The sequence below is a fragment of the Microcebus murinus genome, chromosome 7, assembly GCF_040939455.1.
Source record: "Microcebus murinus isolate Inina chromosome 7, M.murinus_Inina_mat1.0, whole genome shotgun sequence".
Classification (NCBI taxonomy): domain Eukaryota; kingdom Metazoa; phylum Chordata; class Mammalia; order Primates; family Cheirogaleidae; genus Microcebus; species Microcebus murinus.
In genome coordinates this window covers 9,005,633-9,020,917 of record NC_134110.1, presented here as the reverse complement: position 1 = coordinate 9,020,917, position 15,285 = coordinate 9,005,633, and the positions used below count along the sequence as shown (strand labels likewise).

General features: G+C 42.4%; 1 protein-coding gene and 1 long non-coding RNA gene across 13 annotated transcripts in view; one reads left to right on the top strand and one right to left on the bottom strand.

Moving 5' to 3' along the window:
* LOC109731075 (uncharacterized) overlaps window positions 1-11,623 on the bottom strand; it is a 39,151-nt gene extending 27,528 nt beyond the window's left edge. The window contains exons 1-2 of one of the 2 annotated variants that reach the window (XR_012920080.1): window positions 11,141-11,623; window positions 9,851-9,953 (exon numbers count right to left, since the gene is read on the bottom strand). This is a non-coding gene — a long non-coding RNA (uncharacterized LOC109731075). The remainder of the gene's footprint in view (window positions 1-9,850; window positions 9,954-11,140) is intronic. The other variant, XR_012920081.1, reaches the window with a different exon arrangement.
* Window positions 11,624-11,754: 131 nt separating this feature from the next.
* AKAP13 (A-kinase anchoring protein 13) overlaps window positions 11,755-15,285 on the top strand; it is a 298,777-nt gene continuing 295,246 nt past the window's right edge. For all 11 annotated transcript variants that reach the window (XM_076004775.1, XM_076004777.1, XM_012774215.3 and 8 more), the window contains exon 1: window positions 11,755-12,000. The gene's annotated coding sequence lies outside the window, so the exon portion shown is untranslated. The remainder of the gene's footprint in view (window positions 12,001-15,285) is intronic.

Genomic DNA, 15,285 nt, shown 5'->3' with positions numbered 1-15,285 from the left:
TAAGAGCCAATATATATTACATTTTTTGCTTGGTGCCAGATATTATGTTAAAGAGCTTTATGTATATTCTCTCCTTCCACCTCACAGCAACCATGTGAGCTAAATGCTAATTATTAGTTGTATGTTTTACAGGTAAGGACATTAAGGACACACAAGAGAGGTTTAGTAATTTGCTGTGGTAGCCAGACTCCAAGAGGGTCCCAGTAAAACCTGCTTTCTCAAAATCATGTCCTAACTTCATTCTCTCCTCCTGAGTGTGGGCTGGACTTAGTGACTTCCTTCTAATGATAGAATAAGACAGAAATGATGGTGTGTGACTTGGAGACAAGGTCATAAATACAGTGGGGTTTCCACTCTCATTCCTCCCACCCCCTGATCACTTGCTCTGGAGGGAGCTATGTTGTGATCAGCTCTATAAAATGTCTTATGAGGTGATAAACTGAAGTCTCTGGTCAACAGTCAAAGGAATAAGCTTGGAAGTGGATCTTCCAACCCCAGTCAAGTCTTCAGAGACTATGACTTTTAATGATGATTTCCCTGCCACCTCATGAGGGACCCTAAGCAAGAACCACACCACTAAGCCTTTCCTGAATTCTGATTCTCAGAAATTATGTGAGATAACAAATGTTTGTTGTTTTAAGCTGATAAATTTGCTGGCAATTCGTTACACAGCAGTAAATAACTAATACAGATTCTGGTACCAAGAGCGGGGTGCTGATGCAGTAAAAATATAAGATGTTGGAATTGCTTTGGAACCAGGAAGTGAGTAGAAGCTGGAAGAGCTGTAAGGATTTTGAAGAGAGTACTAGTGAAAGCTGAAAATGTCTTGAAAACACTAGTTGTAGCATTACAGCCTTCAAGAAGGTTGCCAATGAGGACTTCAAGGACAGCAAGGAAAATCTTACTGGAAACTGGATAAAAGGAGATTTTTTTGTACAGTAGCAGAAGGTTTAGTAATAATGCCGCCTGTAGTAGTGTGGGTGGTAGAAAAGGTACCTAATGAACTGGGAGATCAAGTTAAGGAGATTTCCAGTTTTTCCCCATCACCCTGTTTTGGCTCTGCTCTCCTCTGCCTTGCTTTCTGAGAAACCTCTTCCCTCATACTGACATTAGACACTAGTGACCATTAGAAGCTTCAGGCCCTCACTCTATCACATCTGTACTCCCAATGAAATGAGGGGTTCTGTATCCCAATACTTTCATCTACATTCTCAGGGCTGTCTTTCATTGGCTCAGCTTGGATCATGTGTCCATCCCTGAAGATGCCACCTTGTTTCTTCTTGCTTCTTATAGTAAAAATGCAAGAAAGAGGGATAAACTAGTGGAAGGATTGTTAAACAAAAAGGAGCTAGGTTTGAAGAGTCCCAAACTCTCTATATGGCAAATGATATTAATATTTAATGACATTAAAATTAAAACATCAAATCTGGGATACTGCTAGGGAAACCTGGTCTGAAGATTAAGTCAAGGGTGTGTCTATAAAGTCCATTTTTAAAATTTCAGAAAGCTTAAAGGTGGCACCTTACAGTATTGTTCAGTTAAGCAAAAAGCCTCTTAAGATTTTAAGGATATGATGAACAGATCCTCTTGATCAAACAATAGGGATTCTAAGAAGCTTAAGGGTGTTGTATCTCAGCAGAAGCCCAAAGTAGAGAAGTGTTTATATTAAAAAGACTTGCAAGTATGGCCTTAGTCTAATGGCATGAATCCTCATTAATATTCTCAGGAGAACCACTAAATATCTAAACTAATTATATCAGCAGAAATATGACCAGCTTGGAATGAAAGAGGCTGAGATAGTACAAATGAAAAGATGCCTTGGAATTACCAAATTCTACAAGAAAGAAGCAAACTGAGAAAACTACTCTGTTGCAAACACGCGCTACCTTTCCTAAAACAGGAAAGATGGCTGGGCACGGTGGCTCACGCCTGTAATCCTAGCACTCTGGGAGGCCGAGGCGGGTGGATTGCTTGAGGTCAGGAGTTCGAAACCAGCCTGAGCAAGAGCGAGACCCCGTCTCTACTATAAATAGAAAGAAATTAATTGGCCAACTAATATATATAGAAAAAAAAATGAGCCAGGCATGGTGGCACATGCCTGTAGTCCCAGCTACTCGGGAGGTTGAGGCAGGAGGATTGCTTGAGTCCAGGAGATTGAGGTTGCTGTGAGCTAGGCTGACGCCACGGCACTCACCTAGCCTGGGCAACAAAGTGAGACTCTGTCTCAAAAAAAAATAAAAAAATAAAAAAACAAGAAAGATAACTCAGAGGGTGGAACTAGGAGCTGTGAGAATTACTCCTAGAAAGAAATAGGACTGAGTCCTAATCAAGGAACTCACCATATTTCTCAGGATGGATTTCAGAATTATGGACCAATGATGCTTTTGTGTCTATCATTTCCTCCCTTTTTGAACAGGAATGTCTTTAGTGATTATCTTATGCCTGTTTCACCATTTTACGCTGAGTGGGTGTGTGTGAAGTAGGCAGATAGCTTTTCTATTTCACAGACTTCACAGGTTTAACAATTAAAAAGAACTATACTCAAGGATTTATGCTTAGGAACTACAGCTAAAGAGCCTCATTCACAGGTGGACCTCATTTAGGTTATGAGATTCTGGACTTTGGGCTGATATTATAATAAGCTGAGATTTTTGAGAGTCTTGGGAAGTCGTAAGTATATTTTGTATGTGGGAGAAACATGAATTAATGGGGGCCAGAGAATGGAACATGACAGCCTCCAAGATGGGCCCCAATCCTCCCCACCTCCTAGAATTCAGTCCTTTGTGTAATGCCCTCTTCTGAAGTGTGGACTGGACTTAGTGACTTGCTTCTGATGAAAAGAATAAGGCAGAAGTGTTGGCACATGACTCAAAGACTATGCCATAAATATAGTATTCCTTCTACTTTCTCATCCTCTATCCCTCTCTCCACTTAGTCTGTGAGCAAGGAATTAAAACTTCCTGCCGACAGCCAGGCCAGTGAGCTTGGAAGTGAATCTTCCAGTCCCAATCCAGAGACTGCAGCTTTAGCCGATAGCTTCACTTCAACTTCCTGAGAGACCCTGAGCCAGAACCATCCCTCTAAGTGGCTTACAGATTCTTTTTTTTTTTTAAGGGCCAAAAATAACTATTTATTTAGAATGAGAAATAAATCACAACAAATAACTATAGGCTTAGAGAATGGATCCCATTCTCTAAGACCTTTTTTGTTATCAGAAATGCTGCCTCGGCTTACAGATTGTTAACCCTCAGAAACTTTGTAAGGTAATAAATGTTTGTTGTTTTAAACTAAATTTTGGGGGCAATTTGTTATACGGCAATAAATAATATGCTTGCCTCAGCCATAAAAAAAATGGTGAACTAATACCTCTTGAATTAACCTGGATGGAACTGGAGACCATTCTTCTAAATGAAGTATCACAAGAATGGAAAAACAAACACCATATGTACTCACCATTAAATTGGAACTAATCGATCAACACTTACATGCACATATGGAAATAACACTCATCAGAAATCAAGTAGGTGGGAGAGGGGAGGAGAGGATGGGTAAATTTACACCTAATGGGTACAATATCTTTGGTTCAAACTGTACAAAAGCAATTTATATAACCAAAATATATCCCCATAATATTCTGAACTTTAAAAAAATTATAAAAAATAATAATATGCACGCCAAAGGCACATACTCGTATAATCCCATTTAAATGAACTCTAACGAAGACAAATTTTATCTATGGCAATAGAAAACAAATCAGTGGTAGCCTGGGGGTGTGGGTAATGGTGGGAAATGACTGGGCAGGAGCACATGAAAACTTCTGGCAATAAGAGAAATGTTCTATTTTTTGGTTTTGGGGGTGGTCACACTCACTTAAAATGTACACTTAAAATGGGTGTATTTATTGAATGTAAATGTTACTTTAATAAGGTTGATTTTTAAGAAAAGAGGGGGAATGATGAGGAGGTGGAATCAGTAGACTAAAAAGTGTGTTGGTGAAGGCAAGAAGAGAGACGGAACAGTGTCTTAAGAAAGTATTTGGGTCAGGGATTTTATGTATTTCTTTTAGGATAAGAGAGACTTGAACAAGTTTGAAGGCAGAGGTTAAGGACTAAACATGTAAAACAGAAAGCTTAAATTGTAAACTACAATTCTGGAGGACACTGAAATAAATGATATTAAGCAGGAGGTTAATGTAATAATTTTACATGGTGAAATACTTCCCAGAGAAAATGGGTGAAGGAGATTTTAGGGACTCAGATAGCTCCAGTGTTCTCAGTAAAGTAGAAGGTCTGTCTACATGACAAGAGTTGGAGGCTTTGAGCAGGGACTTGAGTTTAGGTAGAAAAGAAATTTAATGTGGTTTTTGTGTGAATCGACACTCAAAGTCAATTACTTTTGGATTCTCTGCTAGAGTGCTTAATATTCCATAAGCAAAAGGGAAGTCATTGATGCCTTTTGAGCAAGAAAGTATAAGTCAGGGCTGTCCTTTTAGGAAACCATTCTGTTGTACAGAGGAGTATGAACTAGTTGGGAGATATAAGAGGCAGGGAGAGCAGTTAGGAGATTATTGGAATGATTCAGTCAAAAGTTGATGAATGAACCCAGGAGAAGCAGGAAAGAGAAACTTGGCTTTGATGTGTAAGAGACTATGGCCTAATGAAAAGGCGGAATGTTGGAAATGACTGGATGGGATTGAAGGAAAGGGAAAGCAGAAAATGGACCAGGCGAGGGAGAGAAGGAAATCTCACTTTTGGAACCGAGTTTGTGGTTCAGCAGACTATTCAGGTAAAAGGGTGCTTGCAGTGTGTGGAAATGCAGCTTGAAACCTCATAAGAGTGATCTGATGAAGCTAGGAATGAAATTTAGGAAGTGACTCTTTTCCTTTCTTGACTAAGGAATCCCTGCTTGATTTAGACTAAGGAACTCCTTCGAAATGAATGAGCAGTACGAGTATCTTAGCTCAAGCTGCTATGACAAAATGCCATAGACTGGATGGCTTAAACAACAGACATTTATTTCTTATGTTCTGGAGGCTGAGAAGTCGGACATCAAGGTGCTAGCAAATTCAGTTGCTGGTGAGGATCCTGTTTCTTACTTACACATGGCTACCTTTTTGCTGTATTTTCACATGGCAGAGAGAGGAAGCTCTGGTGTCTTTCCCTCTTCTCATTAAGAGCACTAATGTAATCCCAGGGGCTCATGACATCATCTAAACCTAATTACCTCCCAAAGACCCCGCATCCTAATACCATCACTTTGGGGGTTAGGGCTTCAACATATGAATTTTGGGGGGACACAAACATTTATTCTGTAACAGTGGGTAAATTGTAAAAAAATGCTTCAGAATCAATGATATCTATCCTGTTCTTTCTGGAAGATGAATTGAATGGATTCAACCAGTGTCCTCAAGATGCATCCTTAATGCAATGTGATGTATTAACGTGTTTTCCAAGAGCAATTGGTTTCATGGCCAAATAAGTTTGAGAAATACAGGATTAAGCTAAACAGTTTTTTAATGTAACACAGGACTTCTCAGAGCTTTAATACGTAATACTACTATGCACAGTGAATCTTCAAGAGGAGAAGAATACAGAATAAAGCATTTCTTGTATTTATTTAAACAGACAATGCTTTTTCTAAGGAATAGCTCTAGAAACTAATGTTCTAAGGAAAGCAGTTTAAGAAAAACTGGCTTATTCTGTGCTGAAACTGTAGCTATTGGTAACAGTTGTATGCAAACAAGGACTTCTCTCCTTTTATAGTGTAAGTTTCATATAGTTTTGACAAAAATATTATATTAAAGATGAGAAAAAATTAAAAGAAAATCTGCCCAAGAAAACCTGAGCTTAGGCCTCACATGAGTTGTTGAAGTCCATTTCCATTAAGTAGTGTTTAAGGCTCAAAAAACATGGTGTTTCTCTAACTCCAGCTTCAGAAACCTACCATTATAAATAATTGGGGATAATTATGAGAGCAGCTGAATAAACTGGAAAAGGCTGGGCATAAAGAGAAAGGCAATAGGAGGGAATGTGCAGTGCTTGAGCCAGCCCATAAATCTCTCCAGAGGCAGAATAACAGACCCGATCTTCTCCAAACTGGAACCTACATTTAAAGTAAATACCAAACCAAACCCAACCAAATCAAAATACTATTACCTCAAAAAGTGACTCTGGTTTTCTTCTGCAGTTATTAGGACAGAGTCTCTGGACCCTTTTATTCCCCTAAAATTAAATCTCCTGCCTCCAGACAGAGAAATACGGCAATAACTTTGTTTGAGGCCAGGGTGGTCCCTTAATCCTAAGGCTTTTGTGATTCCCTCCCTTCCATCAACCCAGCAGCCCCTAACCCTTATACCAATGGAAATATAATGAAGCTTAATTTGGTCCCATGGGCAGCCTTCAAGCAAACCTTTTGCTGCAAGGGTCATTATGAGGAAAATCAATGGTTTCAAAAATTAAATAAATTGTTCTATCAATAAGCAGTACATCTGGCATATATTAATTAAAGGCTGGGCACCCTCTAGGGGCAGGAAACTGGGTGGCTGCCTCATCTATTGAGGAAGTCAATACATGGCAGTATGCACTTTTTGTTGGAAATTCTCTATCACAATTGTGGCAGGGAGCTTGTTTCCCTGAATTTCTCGAATATTACTTTTTCTGCATAATCAGATGTGCTCCTAGATTGTCTTTCATCTTATTGTCTCTAAAGGGGGAAGTGGAGGAGGGAGTTAAAGTGGGCAGAGCACTTGCATTGTGTCAGGCAATGTGCTAAGGGTCATGCACATGTTGTTTCATGTATTTGTTACAGTGTGGCTATGGAGTGGTAGTGATCCCTTTAAGACAAAAAATTTGAGCATTCAGGACCCGAACCCAGCCCTGACTGCTTCTAAATACCAGGTCTTTCTGTTTCATACAAGAAAAACTTAAATCAGAGAGGTTAGGCATGCTGATGCCCTAAAAGCAGCGATGTACATCATAAACCAGCATAGCTATTCTGGAAGACTATTTGCAATGGATATGCATCAAGGTCCCTAAAAATGTTAATATTGTCTGACCTGGTAATAACCATAATGATGAATGCCATTTACTGCACTTTTACCTGTAATCTAGTATTTAACTCTAATCCATTTCTTTGTTTAATTTGTGCCTGCAGAATTTCTGTAATGTATTATAGGAATATATTCTGCACAAGGAATTGGTTACATAAACAGCTTTTTACTGAACACTTACTCTGAGAGAAGGGGAGGGGAGGAGATGAGAGAGCCCGAATTCAGTGTATTATTCTAAATGGACTTGGCAACTTTCCCTTAGGTTTCATTTCTTGGAAGAAAAGCTGTGCCAATCAGTAGCTATGTGATTTGGAGCAAGTTACTCAATCTCATTAAGTCTGTGTTACTTGTAAAAAGGGGATAATTTTTCCAGCTTAGAGTTGTTGTGGAATAAATAAAAACTTCATTAAAATTAATTTTACCTTTTTCTTTTTACTTATTAAATATGGCTACTAGAAAATTTTAAATCATACCTATGGCTCACATATATTGGACAGCATTGAGATTGACATTGAAGAAAGAAGGTTTCCCCTGTCCCCAAGAAGTGAGAATTCATCTCTGGACTGTAAAACCTACCTGGAGCCAGGTTTCTCTTAGAGATCCCCCTGCCCCCTTCATCCTCATACCTCACTGAAATCCAGCCTAAGCATAAGGTGATCTTTCTAAGATGAAAGTCTGCTCTCATTGTTGTTCCATTACTTACCATTTTTTGAGGTTTCCTTTTTGCCTTTCAGAATGAAGCCTGTGCTCCTTAGCATGGCAGTGTACCAGGCCTGGCCTCCGCTACCCTGCCTCAGCCTCATCTCCTGCCTAGTTTCTTATGTGTGCCGTGTTTCTGGTATCTCATGTCTTTGAATTTGGTCGTCCCTTTTCTGGAAAGGTCCTCTGCCATCTGCCTGTGCACACTCTCTAGTCTCCTGTGCTAACCCACTGTTTTTTTATCTGGTTGTCTTCCAAGACCCAGCTTATCTGTTTCATCCTCTCGGATGTCTTCCCAAATTTCTTCCTTTAATTAGGAGAAGTACTCCTCCCTGTGCCCCTGGCGCCCCGCATCTGCTTCTTTAAAGACACTCACACATTTGATTTCTTGCTGGTTTGTCTGCCTGTTTCCCTCACTTGACTGTGAGTTTCTTGAGGACAGGAACCTTGTTCTTCACCTACAACCCCAGGACCAAGCCTAATGCTTGGCACACAGTAAACTCTCAATAGCTATTTGTCAGGGAATTGACCAGGGATCATCAGCTCATGAGTGGTGTAGCAATTAGAACTCTTCTGCATGCAAGTGACAGAAACCACCACTCCGATGGGCTTTATTGGCTTATATAATTGAAAAGTCTACTTGTTGTTCCAGCTTCGGATGTTGCTGGATTTAACAGTTCAACCAATACCACCAAGACACTGTTTTCCTGTTAACCTATCCACTGTGCTGGCTCCACTCTTAGGTTCTTTCTTCATGGTGACAACATGGCTGACAAACATATCCCTCCGGATTCCATTCAAGGAAGACAAAGATTACAGTCAAGAAAGACCCTGATACTCAACACAGAGTATTGAATTTACCCCGATTGCTCCTGATTGGCTTGTCTGGGGTCACGTGTCCCAACCTGAACTAATCACCACCGTTGCCTATGGACAGGAAGCTTTGACAGGCTCAGGTCTGGATCACATGCTGAGGCCATGGAATTGGGGCTGTGGTAGAGCTGGCTTCACACCATGCAAAAGGCTGAAAGTGGAAGTTCCCAAAGCAATATCAGGGTGCTATTTCTTCCACAAAAGCAGTAAAATGTCCATTGCTGTGAAAGAACCATCCTGAGACAAGTTTGTTCCAGTGCTTCTTTTTACAAAAGTGGACATTTTAGGAAGCATGGGTCTCAACAGAAATTCATGTTCTTCCAACTGTGCTTATTTTCTTTTTTCTTTGCTTTAGCATTGCCAGTGGCTCTCTGTAAAATGGGGTTTATTCTTGTTATATTTTTAGGTATTATAGCCTGTATAAATCAATTAAAGAGATACAAGTCAACTAGAGAGAGAGTTCAGAGATACAAGATCCTACTGCTGTTTGACAAGGCTCTGGCATCTTTCCTGGCTTGGAAACTTACTCAGGGAAAGTGAGAACATGATTAAACCTGTAATCTCTTTCTATCAAATGGGGTACACTGTATAGAAATTTTTGGCGTACCTTAAGAACAAATCTTTGGTATTAGGGACACTCAGTTGAAGGTATCTCGTGGTGCCTTCATTACATTATAGTGAGGGGACACAGCCAGTAAACACAAAAAATAAATAAGATACTTTCAGATTGGGATAAATGTTATGAAAAAAATTGAGTAATATGAAAGAGAGGGACTTGATGAGAGTAGGTTACTTTTGATAGGGTAGCTGAAGAAGGTTTCTCTGAGGAAGGACATTTGAGCTGAGGCCTGAATGATGAGAAGACACCAGCCATACAGATAATAATTTAGGACTTCCCAAAGAGGACAGACGGCTCAGCTGTCTGGGGCATTTAGGGTAGACCCTTTCCCTCAAAGTGGGGTCCCAGACCAAGAACATCAGTATCACCTGGGAACTTTTTAGAAATGCAGAATCCCAGATCCCATCCCAGACTTAGTGAGTAAAAATCCCCAGTTAACTAAATTTTCCAGGTGGGGCTGGGCACAGTGGCTCATACCTCTAATCCTAGCACTTCTGGAGGCTGAGGTGAGAGGATTGCTTGAGGCCAAGGGTTTGAGACCAGTCTGAACAAGAGTGAGATCCCCGTCTCAACAAAAAATAGAAAAATTAACCAGGCGTGGCTGCACGCACCTATAGTCCCAGCTACTTGGGAGGCTGAGGCAGGAGGATCACTTGAGCCCAGAAGCTTGAGGTTGAGGTTGCATTGAGCTATGATGACACCACTGCACTGTAGCTTGGGCAAGAGAGAGAGAGAGAGAGAGAGAGAGAGAGAGACTGTCTTAAAAAAAAAAAAAACAATTCCCAGGTGGGCACCGTAAATTTGAAAAGTGCTGGACTCTTGACGTTTCCTACAGCCCATTGGAAAGGTGCAAATCCTGCCAAGGTGGGAAGCAGGGAATTGTGTTGTCAGCAGTCACCAGAAAGATGACATGGTAACATTTATAGCTGCTTCTGAAACAGGCCAGCCAAGTTCTAAGAGAAAGCTGTGGGATTACCAAATGTTAGGGTTCAAGTACTTTTCTGGGTAGTGCCCTTGCTTTAGAGCAGACTGAGGTTTTTCCAGCAGTGACCTGCTCATGGCGGGCTCCTCTGTCGCAGAGTCCGGTCTAGGACCCAGGCATCTCCTCTCTCTGTGCCAGCTTTTAAATATCTACAAGGATGGATTAGAGTTGAGTGTGGAAGAGGGTGAGCATCATGATAAGGTGATATGGAAATAATTTCACATGAAGAACCGGGCATATTTAGCCTTGGGTTTCTGCTGTTCTCTACAGGTAAACTAAGAAAATATTTGTGAGCACCAGGTCAACCGATAGAGAAGCAAATTTCAGCTCAACACTAGGAGCATTTCTCAGATTTAGAGCCATTCAACAATGGAAGTGCCTGGAACACACATCAGGTACCTTCAGTCAGGTATTTGGTCACTGGTAGTGAGTTTGCCTGGATCAGGGTTTCCAAAATGGCAGTCCTTTGCATCTTTTGCAACTTTTTTTTTTGGGGGGGGGGAATATCCTGTATCAGGATTAAAAAAAACCTGACATTAACACGTTTAAAACGTGTAAGGTGCAGTAATTTAGGTATACAGCTGGATGAATTTTTCATATGTATATACCTTTGTTATCCACCACCCAGATCAAAGTACAGAACCAGCACCCAGAGGCTACCCTCTTGGTCCTTCCCAGTAGGTACAGCTGTTCTTTTATTTCACTCGCTATCAATTATTCTGCACGTTCTTGAGCTGCATATAAAGTGTTTCCATTTTTAACTTAATATTTTTCTTGAAGTAGAATCTTTTTTTTACAACTTTCTACTTGACCTGAGAAATAACACCAGTGAAACAACGGTTCGATAGGCATTTCCTTCCCTAATACACATTAAAATAAACACTAGCTATCAAATGGAGACGTTTCTTCGTGTACTCACTAATGTAATCTCCTGGGCCACCAGGGGTACACGGACCACATTCTGTTTCTCAGAGCCGCCAGATGATTTCTGAGGTCCTTGCAACCGAAACACTGAAAGATTGTGTGGGGACGGAGAAACCAAAAGTTCACGGCAGGCACTGTCACAATCCTGGTCTCGCCACAGAGCCGTCCGTCCACCATCCAACACTTGTTGAACACACGGCAAGGACTCTCCCGCGCTCCGGGCACCGAGACTAAACCGCACTTCCGGATTTGAAGTGGGAGAAGTAGAGGAGTAAAATCGTCGCAGTGCGTGTGGTAAGTGCGACCGCTCAGGTAAGCACCGGGCACACAGAGGAAGGGCGGATGCCTGAGATGGGGCGGAGAGGAGACGGTGGGTGGGCGTCTCCCAGAGCTGCTTCGACCCGCCACCTCACTTTGATCACTTTGCCGCCCGCTGCAGCGGCAGTCAGCCTCAGCCTTCCTTAGCAACCGGAGCGCGCCGCCCAGGAGCCTTCCTATTGGTCTCACGGAGCATGATGGGCAGCTGTGCCGTGCAATCCCAGCTCGCGGTCCTTAGCTCCTCGCTTACTCACGGGAGGACTCGTAGGTGCTACCGCCCTCCCGGGCACTCCGCCCCTCCCCGGGCCGTTCGCGGCGCATGCGCGGGCGGGCCGGGGCTGTGTGCAGGACCAGCGCGGAGCCGAGCAGCCGCGGGGAAGCGCCCGGGCTCCGCCGAGACCGTCGTACCCGCTCCTCGCCTCGGCCGCCGCCACCGCTTCAGCCGCCGCCGGGGGAGCGGCCGCCCATTGTCTCTCTCCGCGGCGAAGGTGCGGAGCTGTTCCGGCTCGGCCCGTGGGGGAGCCCCGGAGCCGCACGGTGAGAGCGCAACTTAGTTGGCGGAGTTGGGGGAAGTTTTGTGATTCGAGGAGGGGTCGGGGCGGGGGCGCGGGCCGCTCCTGTGCGGCCGCTCGTCGGCCGGGCCGGGAGGAGGGCGGGGGCGGCGGGGCCGGAGAGGGGCGCGCGGCGATGAATGGGCGGCGGGGCGGCGCGGCCGCCGGCTGCGAGGACCCCTCCTCCCCGCACCCCGCTCCCGCATTGTCCGCCCCGGGCCGCGGCGCGCCTCCCGCCCCGGGCTCCCGCTGCCGGCGCCGCCGGGGCTGGCTTCCTCCTCCTCGGGGCCGGCGGCCCGAGTCAGCCGCGAGCGAGTGCTGCGGGCGCGAGGGAGCCGCTCCCCCGGGCCGCCGCCGACGGTAAACACTTCGGGCCGCGCCCGCCCGCCGGCCCGCCCGCCTGCGGGGCCTCCCCGCGCTGCGCCCGGGGGCGCGGCTGCCTGACCCCGGCCCCGTGCGGTCCGCGCGCCCCGGGAGCGTGCGGCGGGCTCCGCTTGCAGCAAAACACTTTTATTTTTTATCTTTCTAAACATGACTCACTGCTCCTTCTTTGCAAAGCCAACAAGTATATGAATTAAACAAAAAAATGGGGAAAACCCCCATATATATATATTTTTTTCATCAAGAAAGGGGTAGATAGGTTTGTTTTGGAAGTAGTTTTCTAAGCAAAATGATTCCGTCACATTTAAGTTTCTAGATCCTACAGTGAACTCAGGAATTCACAATGAAAGTTGGATTGAGCAATATTTTGGTGTTCATTCTTTGCTGTTACACTCCCTAATGAAGTTATTTTGAGAGTTTGTTGCTTCGGGCACATGTAATGTAAACGTAGTGTGCTTTTTATTTGTTACTACCCCTGAATCCCCTCCACCGTTTTATTTTTAGAAGAAGCAGAAGCTTACTCAGTTTTTCTGACCATTGGATTGCCCAGATCAAGACAAATGCTATACTTCTCGAAAGGTCATATTTTGTGAGTTCATAAAGGAATTATGATCAATTGAGATTAGGGTTTCTGTTCTTGTATTTCTTCGTGGACTCTTGGAGATTTGAGGACTGCATTAAGTGCAAGCCTTGTCAAGTTGTGGGTTCACCTATTCACTGAATTCGGGTAGTTGGACTTATAATATGGGAATAATTCTGTTTGCATTCCCCATATAGAACTAGCTTAAATGCCTGTCATTTGTAGTGGAACAAAATTGCCAGAGTGTCATTTAAATTCATTTGTTGTATCCCTTTGCCATCTGTTAAAAAGAAAAATTTGAGAAATACTGTGTGTTATCACTTTACTTCGATTGGTTTTTCATGCTAAGTGAGTAATGTGGAGAAGTGTTCCTGGGTTTTTCTGGTTTGGTTGGCCTTGTTTTGCTTAAACCAACTTTCTTCACCTGAGGAAGCTAAAGACAAATTTTCTGCAAAGTTTCTACAAAGTCACTTCCCTTGCTGATAGTGTGTGTGGGATTGTGCGCAGGGAGGTTCACAGAGGTTGGAAGGGGTTGTCAGGGAGGAACATAACGTAAACAAATGGTACTTACAACATAATGTGACAAGTACACCAGTTGCTTTCCTTCTCTGGGCTGTGATAGCATGTTATCTTGCACATACTTTTGTTTTAGGATTTCTCACACTTCATTTTATTTGCCTGACTACATGGTTAACTTTGCACATAGTATAAGCATATGTATGAATGGACTCCTCCTTTAGTCTTTTAACTCTTTGAGAGGTGTGATAGGCCTTACTTGACTTAGCTTTGTACCCTCTTTGCCAGGAAAGAGTCTGAACAGTGCAGGCATTCAGTGTGAGTTTGAATTGGGTGGAATGCTTTTTTTTTTTTTTACTAGCTAGTGGTAGTGCACATAGGAGGGAGCCACTAAGTCTGGAGACTTGCCCAAAATGACAATTCACTTGCAGATCTGCCATGAAATTTACTTTAAAAGGATGTCTAACCCGTCTTTTAATCTGTTGATTACTTCTTGAAAAGAAATGGGGTTTAAATAGTGCTGTATGGATTACAAAACGAGATTCTAATTTAGAAATCCTCCCTCCCTCTTTTTAGTGAAATTATTAAGATTGCTGGACATAACCATTCATGACTCTGGCTATTCCAACATTGTGAAATTAGGACGTAAGCATAATTTAGAAGAAAGTACACTCTTCGGAGCTAGGCAAATCTCCACATTTCCATTGACTAGTTAGTTGTGTAGCCCCGTTAGTAATATACTTTGCAGTGTTCTTAGGCATAAATGAAACTATGTGGGGTACTTTCTGTAGTGCCTAACATTAAGTAGGTGGGTATTTCCTGGTAGCATTAATGATAATGTTGGTACATTTTTACATGGCTTTAAAAAAAGCATTCTCAAAAGTCGTATGCTTCTGAATATAGTGGTTTAGCTATTTCTTTCCTAAAGAAGGGATCCTGAGACCTGTGAGTCTCATCTAAATGCATTTCTTTAAAGGTGCCAGTTGAACTGAAGGATGGTAGAAACAATAGCAGTTTTATCTTTTCTATCACCTGTTAGTCTTTCTTTGAGTGGGACTTGCAGATTGGGCTTGGTAAGGGAGAGCTCTCATTATAATGCTTAGGAAATGGCGAGAGATGGTATGTTTTCAATACTTCTAACAGGATATCTGAGTTATTTAGTCAGTTCCATCTTTCTTTCCTTATTTTACCTTTGTCTTGAAAAATAGTAAGTATGGATTATGACTACATTTCTCAGACTTGATTAAGATAGATTGGACTGGGTGTTAACAGTGTTAGTAAAGTACAGAGACTTGAGCAAATCACTCACTTCCTCTTCAAGATAACACTTTGAAGGTGCCACCATTTACGGAAGGAAGCAGTGATATATAAATCAGTGTACCAACTCAGTTTAGAATACTTATAATACCAAGTGGAGTAGATCAATTCTAGAAATATTTAATTGTTGAGGATGTTTCTGTGTGTTGAATTCCATCTTTCCATTAGTTTTCTTATGAAGAAATTATAGTAAACTTTTTTTGGCTTTTTATTTATTTTTGATATTATGGATGCATGATAGTTGTATATATTTATAGGGTACATGTGATGTTTTGATACTGTCATACAGTATGTATTAATCAATAAGGGTAATTGGGATTATCATCACCTTAGGCATTTGTAATTTTTATAGTAAACTTTAAAAAATTATGTTTGATCTTTCTTACAGATTGAGGGTAAAACATCTCTGAAAAAGCTAGTTGAACAAACTTGGACTTTTGATATTCTGTTTTAAAGTTCACATCCAAGTGCACTTGG